The sequence below is a fragment of the Vombatus ursinus genome, unplaced genomic scaffold (genome assembly GCF_900497805.2).
Source record: "Vombatus ursinus unplaced genomic scaffold, bare-nosed wombat genome assembly UNPS02014793.1, whole genome shotgun sequence".
Lineage (NCBI taxonomy): Eukaryota > Metazoa > Chordata > Mammalia > Diprotodontia > Vombatidae > Vombatus > Vombatus ursinus.
Window position 1 is genome coordinate 12,545,171 of NW_020954571.1, and position 14,507 is coordinate 12,559,677.

The 14,507-nt window shown below is 38.0% G+C and overlaps 1 protein-coding gene across 2 annotated transcripts in view; it reads left to right on the forward strand.

Annotated features, from left to right (window-relative positions):
* Positions 1-14,507, forward strand: part of SLC31A1 (solute carrier family 31 member 1) — a 30,473-nt gene that overhangs the window by 845 nt on the left and 15,121 nt on the right. The gene's annotated exons all lie outside the window — the stretch shown is intronic.

Here is a 14,507-nt window from a genome sequence, read left to right on the forward strand (position 1 = left end):
TTTAGCAATAAGAGAAGAAAAAGAAATTGAAGGAATTAGAATAGGCAGTGAGGAAACCAGCCTATCACTCTTTGCAGAGGATATGATGGTTTACTTAGAGAATCAACTAAAAACTATTTGAAATAATTAACAATTTTAGCAGTTGCAGCATATGAAGTAAACCCATATAAATCATTGGTATTTCCATATAATACTAACAAAACCCAGCAGCAGGAGATAGAGAAATTCCATTTAAAATAATTGGACAGTATGAAATATTTGGGAGTCTCCTTGCCAAGACAAGCCCAGGAACTGCATGAACACAATTGCAAAACACTTCATACAAAGTTAGATGTAAAAAATTGGGGAAATATAAATTGTTCATGGGTACGCCAAACTAATATAATAAAAATGAATTCTACCTAAATTTATTTAATAAGTGCCATGCCATGCTACCAAAACTTACTGAGCTAAAAAAAATATTTCATTTGGAAGAACAAGAAGTTAATATTAAGGGAATTAATGAAATAAAAAATGCAAAGGAAGGTGGACTAGTCATACCAGATCTAAAACTATTGCAAAGCTGAGAGTTAGAATGAAAGTAGTAGAGCCAATCCACAATCCCCTCCCTCCGTTTACTTGGGAAGCCTGAAGCAATGGGAGGAGCCCTGAACTTAAGTCTGGAGACTTGCTTTGAATACCAACTGCTACTTAGTATACATCTGTGGGGATCTTGAATACTAACTGCTACTTAGTATAGATATGTATACTAAGTCATTTCACTTCTAGTGTTGATTTATTTTTGTTGAGTAGGGATAATTGTTTGGGGCTGATGTGAGGTAATAGACCCAGTTTTCCTGAAAATCACAGCTACTTCTTGGCTTTCTGAAGCTAGTGAGTGGCTAAGGCTCTTATTTGTGAATTGTTATTTATCAAACTTTTTGCTCAGAAAGGATTTCCTTCCTCCTAAAACATATATTCTTTGCTCCCTCATCTCTGTCTTAGAATTCCTAGTTTCCTTCAAAGCTCAGCTCAAATCTGACTTTCTAAAGACTGTTCTTCTTAACTGCCAGCGCCTGCCCCCAAAACATTTACCTTCTATTTATTTTTATATATGCTTGTGTGCCTTCTCCTTGAAGGCAGAGACTCTGACATCTTTGTCTTTGTATTAGCAGGACCTGGCATATACTAGAAACTTCGTAAACATTAGTTAATTGGTTAATTGTTACTTACTCTTCTGGTATTCACACATTGCCTACTATTATATTTACCTGTTAGGTGGTACCTCTTATCTCAGCAGTTAAGCTCCAAGGTAGCCTCAGTTTTTAGGCATCTTGGAAATCTTCCCACGACACCTACGACAGTGCCTTGTACAAAGGAATAATTCCTTTACAGTGTGGTGATTTACAGTTTTCAGAGCACTTTGACATCTCTTTATTTCTCAGTAACAGCTTTGTGAAGCAAAAAAGTTAACTGTTACATCCATTTTACTGATGAGAAAATTGAGGCACAGAGAATAAGTGACAAGATCACACAGTAAGTGGTGAGACCAGAGCTAATTCTGCTGACTACTGGTCCAGGGCTCTTTTAGTGTACTGTGGCAAAGTTTAGGGTTAGCTCAGCCTCCCTGCTTCCCTCCACAACCATTCACCTATTATAGTCTCACAAGGATAAGTGTGATTTGCCCAAGGTCACACTGTTAGTAATTGAGTGAAATAACAAGGAATGAATGAAAAGTGCTTATTAAGGCTTAGTATATATTGGGCACTGGAGATACAGATACAAAGTGAGATGGCCCTTGCTGTCAAGGAGGAAGGCTTTTTTTTTTTTTTTTAACTTTTTGGTGAGGCAATTGGGTTTAAGGGACTTGCCCAGAGTCACCCAGCTAGTAAGTGTCAAATATCTAAGGTCTGATTTGAACTCAGGTCCTCCTGACTCCAAGGCTGGAGCTCTTTCCATTGCCCCAACTAGCTCTGCTCAAAGATAGAGCATTTATTAAGCACTTACTTACAATGTCCTAGGTACTGGAAAATAATGAACATAGGAGGGTGGTGATCACTGTGCCCAGAGCAAGAAGTAGGAAGAGGGGAAGTGAGCAATTAGGCTCATTCCTATTCTTTAAAATTTTCTTTTTTAGGGGCAGCTAGACATTGACTTAGACACTAGCTGTGTGACCCTGGGCAAGTCACTTAACCCCGATTGCCTCTCCCAAAAAAATTCTTCTTTAACTCTGCCTCTTTTTAGGTGGGCTCCAGAGAGTGCCTGTTGGCATGGTGGATTAAATTACTCTGAAAGTTGAGGGATACTGGGGAAGAAAAAAGACAGCTGAAAAAAATTATATTTGATAATTTCTATTTGTGATTCTTCCGCAGTTAACAACTGTAGATCTACTCGTTACCATTTTTCAGATTAGGGTGGGAATAGGGTTTTCCCCCATCAGGCAATGACAGTTGACAGAGTGACATCGATGGCAATGATTTTGTGTCAGATATTGTCCTAGTCTATTGCAGCCTCTTGCTGAAGAATATAAATTTCTATTGAAAGTGGCCATTCCCTCCTCCAAATCATTGTTTCTGAACTGTACTTGTAGCATTTTCACATGAAATACTGTTGGTTCCAGTTGGCACATTTTGATATTTTTCATCCTTGAATAAGGATGTTTCTCTGGAGCTCGAGAATTCTCTTCCTTGGTATTTATCTTGAAGGTATAAGCCTACTTGTTTGGTCATTTCCAAAGAGTTAGGAGACTTGTTATCAGGACCAATAATTTTTGGTGGTTGATATGATCCTGGATGCCAAAATCACCATTGGAGGAATACTGTTGCCAAGAAAACAGTTAATATGAAATGTTTTGGCGCCTTAGCCTGTAGTTACAAATGGGTAGCAAGGTTTGAGAGGTGGTCTGTTAATTTCCTACCTTCACATTCACCTACTCCAACCACAAGCTAAAAAACTATAGAATTGGGGACATTTGCATTATTTTCTCAGAATACATTTTAAACAATTTTACATTGATGTCTAGGCCTTTTAAGTCATAAATCCTAAAGAGTGTAGGATTTTAGTAGGATTTAGATTAGGGGTTCTTAACCCTTTTTGTGTGTGTAATGGCACATATTGGACAGTTTTGGGAAGCCTATGAACTCCATCTCAGGATAAGGTATTTAAGTAATTTAAGAAAATTCTAAATATTAATTAGAAGTTAATAAGAATATTCCCTTGAAATCTGAAGGTTTGTATACCTCAGGTTAAGAACCCTTTGCTGCAGATGAAGACGCTGATGCCTACACAGGTAAAATGATGCTTAAGGTCTAATTAGAGCAGAGCAGAGACTTGAACCTAGATAGGCCTTCTGGTACTTAGTCTGCTGGCTTGTTCCCTCCCCCCCACCTTTTTTTATGTGTACACTGGAAAATTTAAGCCTGTTTTCAGACTTTAAAAAAAGATGTGGCCAATGACATAGCAATGAATAATTTAAGGTAAATATGTTATCAGAATATGATCTCAAGTTCTAGGCCTATAGCAGACCTGTATTCATTTATGTGATTGGATTCATCTTAGAAGTAATTCTAAATATTTAAAATTTATAACCACTTTCATTTGAATCTTTCATTTGTTATTATTTGATGTGATAAGGGGGTGGGGACAAAGTGCAGTTTCTGAGATCTTTGTTTTACTACATAGTGAAGTAAAATTTTCTGTGAAGGCAGCGTTTGGCTGCAAAAATAACACAAGGTCTGGGCTGTTCTAAGTCATCTCCAAGGTTGATAGTTTAACCCAGGTGAAGGTTCCTAGTGGAAAAATTTGGCTGTTTTAAAGGTGACTACTAATGTCCTTTTTTGTATGTGGTCTTACTGTCAAACTGCTGCTTCCTTCTATCATTCCCTTTCTTCCACATCAGGAAAAAAAGACAACTTAAGTAACACTGAAAATAAGCATTCTGGGAACTGGTTGGAGATAGGCCCGTTTTGGTGACCTCACCCCCCAAAAATCCTCGGGAAGAAGCCAGGTTAAACACACTCCCTCCTCCACCACCCCCAACAGGGTTTTAAGAAGGCTGCTAATGCCTGCATTCTAACATTCTACCCTTGTCAGAGACAAGTCTTTATTTAAAAAAAAAACAAAACAATAATTTCTGACCAAGAATGACAAATGAAGTTTTGAAGTAATAAAAAGTTACATAGTTGTCTGTGCCATGAGAACTCCTGTAGGTGGCAACTTGAACTACCAGTTTAGGAGAAGTGGACATATGGAAAGAGGTGCCTTTGGTTCCCCTTTGCTCCTAGTGGGATCATGATTTAGGGATGGGCCCTATGCAGAGGAGGACCCACCCTTAGGAATGCAAAGCCAGCTGAGAAGGAAAAGGTTGCTATGACCCACCCCCAACCCCTCCTTTCCCTTACACAATGGCATTTAGCTTTTGTATACAACCTGCTTTTGTTGGCATTGTGCAATATGGCATCATGACATGGAGGCTTGCCTTGCAAAAGTAAATAATGGGAAATGTTTTAAAGGACCGACAGAAACTGCAATAGCTTTTCCTGGACAACCAACCAATAAATGCTTATAGGCATTTTGGACAGGTTTAGGAGTTCTAAAGAAAAAGGAAGTAGCATTATAACAAAAGAAGGGACCCTGTTTAGCGTGTCTGGGTTTTTATTTTGAATTTTTTTGTTGTTTTTAAATTTTGAAGCTGTTAAGTGGTGGTACCTAGAGCAGCTGAGAGTCATAAAATGCTTTTCATTATTTCATGTTTAATCATATAAACTATAATCTAAAATTCTGTGAATCAGCATATTTTATTATACTTCACTGAAAACAAAAAACCCTTAACCCTACAGCATCAAATACCGAGAAGTTTGCAGGCCAACAAACTGCATTGTTACTGGACAGTTAAGACATAACTTGATTAAAGAAGAGCAAAAAGTGTTATGTACCAGTAGATTTTTGAAGGAAACAGGGTTAAAGTTTGTCAGTGTGTTATCAGCCATTATAGAATCAAGTATATTAGAATTAAAAGGAATCCGAGAGATCAAGTATCTCATTTTATAGATGAAGAATCATGAGATTCAAAGAGCTAAGATTAAAAGACAAAATATTTTTTCTTCCTAGTCAAAGGTTCATTATAACATTTTTTTATCTTTCCTTCCCATTGTGTCCCTCCAGCCCCATAATGAACTGTTTTAACATTGTATATTCCTATATAGTTATCTCCCTACCTATAGTTATATTTGTACTTGTCTTCCCTATTAGAATGGAAGCTCCTGGAAGGCAAGGACTTTTTCATTGTTATTTTTGTATCCCCACCACTTAAATAGAATTCTGGCATATAGTAAGTACTTAATAATTGCTTGATTTCTTTTGATCTAGCCTGTTGAACACCTCATTGATCTTCACTGGGCAGGTAGGAGGTGCATTGATAGAGCCCTGCTCTGGAATCAGGAGCACCTGAGTTCAAATCCTGCCTCAGAAGCTTGACAATAGCTGTGTGACCCTGGGCAAGTCACTTAACCCCTATTGCCTTCCCCCTCAAAAAAAAATGATTTTCAAGATGCAACAAAATTTGGCATACAATTATGAGGCTTATAGATGACATAAGTATATTTCCTTCAGTGCTGTGGGTTTTTTTTCCATCAAGCTGTTGGTCTTCATAATAATCCCTTGTGATTAAAATAATAAGAGCACAGGCCTTAGGATTTCTTAGTGTTCTTTCCACCATCCCATAGTGTCCAACACTTTAGGACTTTTTTGTAGAGATGACACTTTAAGCATTAGTAGATGCATGGTGTTGGGGATGTGCTGGAAGGGTTTAAAAGTATCAATCTCTGACTTCATTCCAGGATGTGGCTTTGTGAAAACAAAAGGTACCTGATGGTTAGAGGATCTGCTCCCTGTTGGACTTAGGCCCTTAGATCATTGCATAACCTTTTAAGTTTGTGTTTGTTTGTCATATCAAATTTGGGTTTCCCCATTCTGACCAGGCAGAATGTCTCTATAAAGACCTTTGTGAAGAATGTAGTTGTACACTTGATCTTTGTGTTGAGAGGTGAGGTAAGAATGCATAAGAGAAATAGGAGCTCCTACGTTCTTTGCCACCAAGTGGGAATGTGAAGGCTAGAAATCTTTATAAAGATCAGTTACAAGATAACTGATTTTCATAGTACTTTAAAACTTGCAAAGCACTTTACATGTGCCATGTCATTTGATCTTCCTAACTACCCTAAGATGTAGGTGCTGCTAATTAATCCTCATTTTAGACATGAGGAGGCTAAGAAAGGTGAAGTGATTTGCTCAGGGTCACACCACTAACTGGCATCTGAGTTAGGATTCAAACTCTTCCAGACAATGAAAAACATTTCTGTGAATGAGATTGTCCTTTTTCATAAACTCTTGTGTTTAGAAAGCAAGTAAGCCTTTTTAATTATAAGAGCCTAGGTAGACAACTTCACAAAAATTATATTGAATCACAGAATGATGATAAAGTTAGCTGCCTCACATTCCTAGAGATTCTCCTGCTTCATAGAGCAATATAATAGAAGTGTTAGTTTGAGATGTTTTATCTCAACAGAAGACAGTAGTTTGGCTAATTTAGACTAGGAGCTAAAAAGAATGCATCTAAAGCCAAGGAGTTTGTTCTGTGAAGATATAGCTTGTGGAGGTAATATACACCATCTGTCTTAATTCAAGGAATTTGTTGTGGAAGGTATGGATATAGTGATGGCAGGATATAAAGAAAATTCTTGATAATTGAAAAAATGTTTAGAAAAGCCAAGGAATTTATACTTTAAGGATGTAGCTTAGAGATATGATACACACAGCCACAACCTTGTATATCTTCCCATCACTTTCTCTTTGTCTGATATCATATGCTTCCCCTTCCAACAAGCAATGAGTGTCTCCTCATCTCCAACTCTCCTGTAATAGCATGTTTACTGAGTAGAGGTTAGGTACTAATGCAGGGATTGAACAGGGGAATATGGGGAGGAGTTCAAGCCAATAGTCTATCTCCAGATTTTGTAATATGACGTATTTGCTTTTTTCTATTTATAGTTTTTTCATTCTTTCAGAACTTTTCTGTTGTAAATTCTTTCCCTGTCTTCTCTCCACCCATTGAGAAAGCAAGCAATAGGATAAAACACAGTATGCATGCCTCTAGGTACACAATGGAGAGAGTGCCAGGCCTGAAGTCAGGAAGACTCATTCATCCTCAACTGAAATCTGGCCTCAGACACTTAATAGCTCTGTGACCCTGGACAAGTCTCTTTAACTGTTAGTTTTCTCATCTATAAAAATGAGCCAGAGAAGGAAATGACAAGCATTTCCATATTAGCTACGCTGCCATAAATAAATGAAAAGCAAAGGAAATAAAGAAAGTGAAAAAATATGCTTCAATCTGTACTGAGAGTTCATCAGTTCTCTGAAGGGGATTAGCATATTTCTTGAGTCGTTTGGAATTGTCATAGATAGATTTTTGTATTGATCAGAATAGATAACTAAGTCTTTCACAGTTTATCATTACAAGATTGCACTTACTGTGTACAGTGCTTTTCTTGTTCTGCTCACCTTGCTTTGCATCAGCTCATGAGTCTTTCCAGGTTTTTCTAAAACTGTCCCCTTTGTCATTTCTTGCAGCTTAATAGTATTCCATTACAATCATACCACAACTTGTTCAGTCATTCCCCAATTGATGGGCATCCCCTCAATTCCAATTCCTTTATCATCACAGAAAAAGCTGCTATGAATACTTTTGTGCAGATGGATCCTTTTCCTTTTTCTCTGATGTCTTTGAGACACAAACCTAGTGTTATTGTTGGGTCAAAGGATATGCAATTTTATAGCTCTTTGGGTATGATTCCAAACCATTCTCCAGAAGGGTTGAACTAGTACACAGCTCTACCAGCAGTGCATTAGCGCACCTATTTTTCCACATCCCCTTCAGCATTTGTCATTTTCCTTTTCTGTCATCTTAGCCAATTTGATAGGTGTGGGGTGGCACCTTAGAATTTAGATTTACACTTCTCAAATTTTTAGTGACCTAGAGCATTTTTTCATGATTGTTCATTGCTTTTATTTCTTCCTCTGAAAACTGCCTGTTGCTATCCTTTGACCATTTATCAATTGGGGAATGACAGTTTGGTTTTTTTTTTTTGCTTTTTTTTTTTTTTTTTTTTTTTTTTTTTTGGTGAGACAATTGGGGTTAAGTGACTTGCCCAGGGTCACACAGCTAGTAAGTCTCATATATCTGAGACTGGATTTAAACTCACGTCCTGACTCGAAGGCCAGAGCTCCATCCACTGCACCACCGAGCTGCCCCGATAACTTTTTTTTTTAATAAATTTGACTCATTTCTCTATTTGAGAAATGAGAACTTTATCAGAAAAACTTTTTCTCCCAGTTTCCTTTTTCCTTCTAATTTTGGCTGCATTGGTTTTGTTTCTGCAAAATTATTCATTAATTCCCTTAATATTCTTGATATGAATTGTCATGTTAATTATATTACTTGGCCTACCCATGAGTAATTAATAGCTCTAAATATTTAGATCTGTGTTTGTGTGAAAAGTGTTTTGTAATTGTTTTCATATAGTTTCTGTGTTTACGCAGGTATTCACCAAGGTATTTTATACGGTCCGCAGTTATTTTAAATGGAATATCTTTCTGCTGGGTTTTGTTGATTATATAGAAATACTGTATCCTCATGTCATCTGCAAAGAGCTATAGTTTTGTTTTCTTGTTGCCTAGTCTTATTGGTTCTATTCCTTTTCCTTGGCTTATTGCTATAGCTAGCATTTTTAGTATAATTTTGAATATTAATGATAATGGAAAACCTTGCTTCACCCCTGTTCTTGCTGCCTTTTCATAGGGGGATGTCTGGGAAGGGAGGGAAGAAAGGGGATTCCTTTAAGGTTTAGTTGTGGGAAACAGGGAGTATAGCTGGGATATGTAGAACAGCTGAACTGCTTTAGGGAGTGTTGCAGAACTGGCCTTGTGATGATCTCTGTCCTGGAACAGGGTGGTAGTTAGAAACAGCTGAGATTCAGGTCCTCTTGGGGGCATTTAGAAACTGCTAGTCAGAACAGCATAGGGGCCCAGAGATTCCCAGGAATTAACATTGATAATGCTTGCTTTGCTCTTGCTTTTAGATAGATACTACTTATCATGTTAACTTATCACTGTTTATACCTATGCTTTCTAGAATTTTTATAAGGAATGAGTGTAGTTTGTCAACTTTTTCATCGTCTGTTGATATGACATAGAATTTTTTGATATGGTCAATTATGCTTATACTTCTCCTAATACTGATCTGGCGCTGCATTCATGGTGGAAATCTCACCTGGTCATAATCGTCTTTGTGATATTTTGCTGTAGTATCTTTGATGGTACTTAAAATTTTTATATCAATAGTTATGTCTGTTCTTTGACTAGGAACCAGCATGTTAGTGTTGTATTGTCCCAACCATATTACCAACTGTCCCTCCTCAATTTGTTTTTTCCGAGTTCTTTCCAGGTATGTTAAATAGCTCAAATATGCCACACCTGCAACCACCAGTCCACTTTAAGAGGTCAGTTTATGACACTAAGGTAAACGTTCAAAGTCAGTGGTGGCCACCTTGAAGTGGCAGTTACAGGGCCGCCTTGTGTTCAGTGCCGCCACGTCAGGCTTCATAGTTTGTCCTTTTCTTGTGCAGCCAGGACACACCCTTCTGCCCACTTATTCTGGCTCAGGGAAGTCAGGTATATGTCCAACTATGTGGAGAAAAGGAAAAGCATCCTTCCTGCCTTCCACTCCAAACTAAGGTTTCTTCAGTAAAATTATTTTTACCTCAGTAGACACTGGTCCTTGTTTGTATAGTTATAAACCTTCTCATTTGGGAAGACTAGGCAAACTGAAACCTCACCAGTCCTATAGTTGCAAATTTTTTTGGGGGGGTGAGGCAGTGGGGTTAAGTGACTTGCCCAAGGTCACACAGCTAGTACGTGTCAAGTGTTTGGTCTGCGGCCTGATTTGAACTCAGGTCCTCCTGACTTCAGGGCCAGTGCTTTATCCACTGTGCCACCTAGCTGCCCCCATTGCAAGTTTTCAGACAATTATAGTTGCACATTTAGAAAAAGATAGTAAAGAAGTACTTTAATTCAGTAGTCTTATAAACCGTGTTTTAATTTAAACACTCTTCACTTAGTAGTTGACAAGAAAAAAGTAAGTTCACTTCTAGCTTTTGTGCCTAAGGTATAGGCACAGTGAAAACATTTAGACCTCAGACTTTGAAATATATAATGTGACTTGTAGTTTTCATCTGTCATATTTTGACAAGTTGGAGCTTGGTGTTTCAAATCTTTGTATTTTTTTGCCCATTTTTTTATGATTTATGAAAGATCCTATACAATATTCCGTGAACTAGCACAAAAGTAACTCTTCCTTGTACTATGCCCAATACTATGCCAGGGGCTGTAGAGGGCATAAAAATCTAAAAGGCAAAATTCCTGACTTTTTTAAGAGTTTATAATCCTGTTCAGCAAATAATCATTTCTTATGAAATACTTAAGAGGATATGGTGACAATCTTCAGGTATTTGAAACCTCATGTGGAGGAGAGGTTAGACTGGTTCTGTTGGGTCACAATAGGTGGAATTTGAAATTTGAGCTGTTCAAAAATGGAATTGACTGAAGAGGACAGGTTAAAGGTACCCCCTCCTTGGGAAGGGAGAAGGGAATAAGCATGCTATGCTATATACAAATAGCTTCTCATTTGATCCTCACAACAACCCTGAGAATTAGGTACTATTATTATCCCCATTTTACAGTTGAAGAAACTGAGGCAAACAAAGTGACTTGGTTGCCCAGTTTGTTTCCCAAAGCTAGTAAGTATAGTAAGGCAATTAGGGTTCAAGGTTTCCTGTCTGTGGGATAATGTTGGAAGTGAGCTGATTAAAAAACAATTCTGTGTTGGTAGTGAAGGGACAATTGGCAGTCTAGATGTTTGTTAATACACAAATTTGGTGTGAGGGTGAGTTGGCCCAGCCCTTATGTTAAAAGTTGAGGATATGCAGTTAATTTCTTCCTAGTCCTGGTTTTAGCTTGATTTCCTTAATTCTTGATTAAGTTTTTATTTATTTATTTTTTTTGATGAGGCAATTGGGGTTAAGTGACTTGCCCAGGGTCACACAGCTAGTACGTGTCAAGTGTTTGGTCTGAGGCCGGATTTGAACTCAGGTCCTCCTGACTTCAGGGCCAGTGCTCTATCCACTGCCCCACCTAGCTGCCTCTCTATTTCTTAAATTTTATAAAATAAACACCTCTTCTACTTATAATATCCTAATAAAACCCAGTACTTGGGAATAAATTTGGAGGTCAGAAGATGTTATCACACCATATTCCAACCAAGAGTTGGTTGAGTCTAGAAACTCTTTCAATAATCACCTTCTTTCCTATTGCAAAAATGTTCTTCCAACTTACTCTTAACTTCCATCTTTCTTTTCTTAACAGCAATTTCAACCCTAGGCACAAACTTTATTGCCCTGTTCTTCTTACTCCATTTTTACCTTCCTCAGGCATAGTCAAACTTTTTATTAGCCTCTACCAGTTACTTAAACTATACATACCCAAGGAATCCCCCATTCAGTCAACCTTGCTACATCTTTCATCTTTTTCTTACCCTTTCAATTCTGTAGGCAAAAAGGAGCTAGCATACTTACTGGCTGCTTTTAGACCACTTTTTAATACCACCTTCACTCAGGGAGAAGTCCCTTTACAGTGTCTTCCAGGCTGCACCTAAGGGTGCAGTCAAAATCTAGAAGCAGTCTTTCTAGCAGTTTATACAGTGATGCTATGGTGCCTGTGTTAATAGTGAGCATGCTGAGTATTTTGTTTTTAATTGCTTTTGGTTGGCATTGTACCTGGGGAAGTGAAGAGAAATTTGGTTTTAGTTTTGCTGTATCCCCTGTGGATAGCATATAAAAGCATAAGCTGTTTGGAGCCAGGGATAACATTTTCCTCCATTTTTGTTCTCAGTATATTTCCTACCCCTGAATGAATAGATGTCTGGATTCTAAAAAGTGGGAAAGGATTTTTTAATTTATGGTTGCTTAGACTTTTTCTCTTATCTGTGAAGATGTCTAATAGAGGTCCTTGAAGGAATGACCCCTTGAAGGGGCCAGTTCCGAATGTGCTGATGTGTGGGGATAATACCAGAGGCTGAGAATGACTAAAGTTTCTTTTAGGAGATAGAAAATACAAATATTGAGAAATATATGCAAATATAATCACTTGAAGTTAGCTTATCAGTATCATCATTAAATAACCTAAACATTCACATTTCCCTGGGCCATAATCAGTATTTGGCTTGGCTGGAAGGAAGGCCTCTTGGTAGCAACACCTGTCTGACAAGTCATTCTGTCATTTGTATTGGGAGAGGCTGTCAGATGTCCCTCTGTCTTCTACCTTAGAAAAACCCTCTTGCCTAGGTTCCATTCAGATCAACCATATTGGTTCATTGTGTGCAGTGGATCTCTGCATAACTTAGAGATCACCCTGCATTCTTGAAGGCTTTGCCACTGGAATGCAGACTCTGGCAGGCCTTAACAAAATCATTGATTATGGGCCTTGTTATAAACTGTTTCCCTAAGCAAAACTTTTCACCATGTCTTCTGCTTAGAAATCTCTAATGGCTCCCTTTTTACTCCAGGATAAAATATAAACTCTGCTTCTCTGTACAGCCTCATTATGCAGCTCTCCTTCTGACTCTCTGGCCGAATTGGCTCTGTTCCTCACCCCCAGCACTCCATCTCCCATCTCCCCTACTCACTGGAACATGCTCCATCACTTCTGCTTCATTAAATGTCTTCAAGATACAGCTTAAATTGTGCCCTGGTCTCTGCCTCTCTCCCTCCTCCCCCCACTTTCCAAGAAGTCTGTATTTTCATAAAAACACTAAGATGTTTTTATTTGCCTTATTTTTTTTAATTTTTTGGTGAGGCAATCAGGGTTAAGTGACTTGCCCAGGGTCACACAGCTAGTAAATGTCCAAGTGTCTGAGGTCAGACTCCAAGGGCAGGGGTCTATCCACTATGCCACCTAGGTGCCCCTGGAACATTTCTAATATGATAAATGTCAATGAATATAACCCACACAAACAAAAGCTCTGTGGGTCTTGAAACTAGAAAGTATTGAGATCCACTGTTCTCCAAGATGCTTTTCTTCATCCCACCCCAAGTACTAGAGAGCTCCTTCCGGAACTTAATATTTTATTGCCTTGCATTTTAAAATTTGTCCTGCATATGTTTTTATGTATGTTGCCTCCTTTGATAGAATGTAAACTCCTTGAAGGTACAGATTGTTTTATTATTTATATTTTCATCTCCATTGCCTAGCTTATAGTAGATAATTGCTCAATAAATACTTAATTGATGGATTGGTTTCCAGAAAGTTACCAGATGATTTGTTTTGCTTACCACAACAAATCATGAGACTAAGATGTGGAGGGATTTGTAGTCTCCACTGAAATCACTGGTGAGGTTAAATTTGTGATAACTTGTGGCTTCTGAGTTGTAATCCCATCATACCCTATTTTTCTTGTTTTGTTTTTTTGTTTGTTTTGTTTTGGTGGGGTGTTACACTTATAAATAAGTTGTTGATCCCTTTTGCTTTTTTGTCTCAATAATCTCTGGATGTTCTAACCCCCACCTCACCCTATATCCAGTGAGCCTTAGAAAAAATAGGCAAAAAAGAAAGCATTCCACACCTAGATTCCCTCACTTCTGCAACAAAAGGAAATATAATCTTTTCTCTAGGGCCAAATTCTTTTAGTTTTATATAGTGCTTTTTCCCTGTTTAGCTTCTGGAGAGTCTCCAAGGATATTAATTTTTTGTATTTGTTACATAACACCAGACATAGTCTCTGACCCCTTCCACCCCAAACTGGATTATATGGAGGAATTAGAGGAGATTGAGGTTTGCACAAGGAGTCTTTAATGTATTATGAAATCAAGTTTTACTAAATTCTTCCTGGAAAGCAGTGAAAAATGCTGAGGGTGAAAAGGAAACTTTCTTGACATTTCTTTGGGGGCCAAAAGAAATTCTAAAGTTGCAGAGTCTTGACCTGGAAGAGAAATCACACATCATCTTCATTTTACAAATCAAGGAACTGAGGTCCTGTGAGTTAAAGTGACTTGCCCACAATCATCCCGTACGTTAGTGTCAGAGTGAGGACTAGAATTGAGCTTTCCTTGAAGTAAATTTTTTTTTTTAAGGGGGCAATAATCCAAATACATTTGGGAACCTCTATACTCCACCATGCCGTTTCCATGGCAGGTGCATTCCAATTGAGACTTGCTAGAGAAGCTTAACGATTCACTCTTAAAATAATTAATGGTTTGTTTTTACTTTTGACCAGACGTGATTTCATCAGTGGAGGGAGCTCCTATGAAGGCACTTTTTCTACTGATTCAGATTGGCACCTTCTCACAACTTGCTCAGTGTCACACACTGACTCAGAAGACAGCTCTCATCACAGCTACCCTTGTTATCATCTGTAATAT